General features: G+C 38.3%; 1 pseudogene; it reads right to left on the reverse strand.

Annotated features, from left to right (window-relative positions):
• Positions 1-451: 451 nt before the first annotated feature.
• On the reverse strand, positions 452-1,260 carry LOC149178697 (uncharacterized; annotated as a pseudogene).
• Positions 1,261-2,817: the final 1,557 nt, after the last annotated feature.

Below are 2,817 nucleotides of genomic sequence, written 5' to 3' on the forward strand. Positions count from 1 at the left end.
ATATCACAATGACTATTCTTTATGCATACAATAGCTTATCATTGTTGGACACCTAATCCTCAATGGGTTAGTGTGGAAGCTGAATAGACAAAGTAGTCCAAGAGACCTTGGGATGTGAAACCCAACGGTCACATATTGTACTACAAATGTAAATCATTTGTTAATAAAAATTGTACTCTCATGATTTATCTTTCATATTTTCTCTCGCTACCCATGTGTGTTTAACATGGTATCAGAGCAGGCGTATTCCTGCCCTGCATAATTATTTTGAGCCATTTGTTTTATGGCCCTTATGTGCAGATCATTTCAGGAATATTTTCTCAGCTAAATTTTAGCTGCAACCTGTCATTTCTCCAGTGCCATTTTTGGCCTCTCTCTGCCATTCTGAATCTGCTCAGTCATAATAATCTGCGACTTAAATTCTCTATTCTGAAATCCTATCAGCCATATTTTAGCTGCGTTCTCTGCGCCCACTAACCAATAGAGAATCCTGGCAGCTCTGACTCATTATTCCCCTGCGTCTTAACAAGGTCCAAGTTTCCATCCCGTCATTGCAGTAGAGGAACACCCATTGTGCCAATGTGTATCTATACTGCTCATCCTGAGCATCAGTTATGTATTCTGATCCTCTAATTCGAACAGCATAGCAAGCATTTTCTATTTTTACTAAACTTTGAAGCATTGTCTCCATCTTCTTGTTCATTTCGTAGCTATCATCAGTTATAGGAGTAACAAGACTGAGATCCTTATAAAGATCTCGTACAAAATTGCATATGGTGTTAACCACCTCTACTTCTCCATCAGCTACCTGACTGATGGCTAACCTCATGAGTTCTCCCGTTAAATCTCCAATCCCAAGAAGATAATCTAAAAGGTTGATTTTCAAAGGGCTAGTAGATGGATCACTAAGTTTTGTGAGTCTGCTATTAAGATCTGCAACTGTCAAAAGCTTTCCAGATTTACAAAACTCTAGTACAGTCGCTGCTTCAACGTACTCTTGCATCCCAGAACTGTTTGCTGATTATGTTTGCCAATCCTATGAACCTGGAAAATAACTTTCTTGCTGCTTTGTGTAACATCACGGCTAGCCTTCACAAGCCTCTCCCTCTTGTCATTCATCTCGTTGAGTTGGTCGCGGTACTTCTCAAATTTCGCTTTGAATGGATTCTCAGTCACCATTTCTGTTGTTGAGCAGTTGGCTAAGGTCGCCAGGCGTTTATTGGGAACACCTGCCGGGGTTAAAGGCGTCTTAGCAGCCATTTTACTGTGCTCCAAGATAATTCATCACCAGCAAAGAGGCATGCTCAGGGTAGATCAGGTATCAAAGTCAATAGCAATGCCGGTGCCCTCCATCATCTTCAAAGCCTCATTCAATTGATTCTCGTTGCAAATTATTTTCACTTGCGCTTGTAAAGCAGCTGTGTTGGCATCTTCATTTCTTCTACTTCTCATCTGTTTATGAGACGCGTGACCACCATGAACAAGTTTAACAAATAAAAGTAAGGTATCTTCCCTGTAATGGTGCCGACGGCATTTTAGTAGCAGCAGCAACATGTTTTAACATTCTACCGCAGTTCGCGCATGTTTTTATCATCTCAATTTATGGACTAGAAATTGTTTCGAGCATCAAAAACATGCCCAAAGAGAGACAATTTCGATAAGTTGGTACCGAATAAATGTTGCAGATTGATACCATTCTTGAGGTCTCAGTCTTGTTTTCGCATCTAGGCACTTGTATATATCTCCATTCTTGTTAAAACAAGACTAGCAATGGCGCTGAATTTTCTACTATTACTGAGTGTGCATAGTATCGCTCTGGTTAAAATTCCATTAATATTCGGATTATAAATGCTTCTGATATTGTGAGTCTTGCCCACATCGGTCAACAGATGTGTTAAAAAAAAAAAAATCTGGAGTGTGCATTGATCAAAATCCCGAGCTATAGAATCTATTTTGAGCATTAAAGTTCTGCGGAAAGACCGTATAATGGGTTGCGTTACTCCTGTTTTGAGTTGAAGGTTGTATTCATTTCTATGCCATTCAATGTATATGAACGCTTTCTACTGGATCGTGGTGCTGGACGGTGTATTCCATTTGTGTTAAACTTTGAACAATTTGGAGATAGTGCGATGGTCATTTCAATTCAATTCTGGAATGTGCTTTGATCAAAAACCCGAGCTATAGAATTTGTCTTGAGTGTTAAAGTTCTGTGGAAAGACCGTGTAATGGATTGCGTTACTCCTGTTTTGAGTTGAAGGCTGTAAACATGAATCTGCTATGTACAATGGACTTAGTCTACGATGCGTTGGAATGTTCAAAAAAGTATCACTAATCAAAATAGAGAAGAGTAACAACATTGCGGGTTTCCTTTATTTGATACCCCATTATTGTAAAGCAGCTGGATGTAAACATCGTGTATGAGATTTGCAGAACAACCAACGAAATTTGGAGCAGTGTGGTTGTGTTATACAAATATTTTGAAGATTAAACTCATGTGCGTTATTTAAAAACTGAACGTTGTTCTGTTGGATAGAACGCTATCTCCTCGGCACTATTTTTGAGCTCAACAAAATTTCGCAGAAACATTTAGTTAAGTGACTGTCTAGTGGACTAATTTTCTGTGTAGTAAAAAAAAAAGGGGGGGGAGTGCATTTTTGGTCATTTGATTGTTTTTACAAATACATTATTGATTTGATTGTTTGAATAATGGAGAAAAATCATGGATTATTAGAGTTATTAAGCACTCTAATCTTATCTACTTATGGAAGTACAGTTAAAGTCAACAAAAACACTCTCAGAGATATTCAAAAATCTTTA

Source organism: Pinus tabuliformis, chromosome 4_1 (genome assembly GCF_031772625.1).
Source record: "Pinus tabuliformis cultivar Carrire ecotype Pingquan chromosome 4_1, CPIR1, whole genome shotgun sequence".
NCBI classification, from domain to species: Eukaryota; Viridiplantae; Streptophyta; class Pinopsida; order Pinales; family Pinaceae; genus Pinus; species Pinus tabuliformis.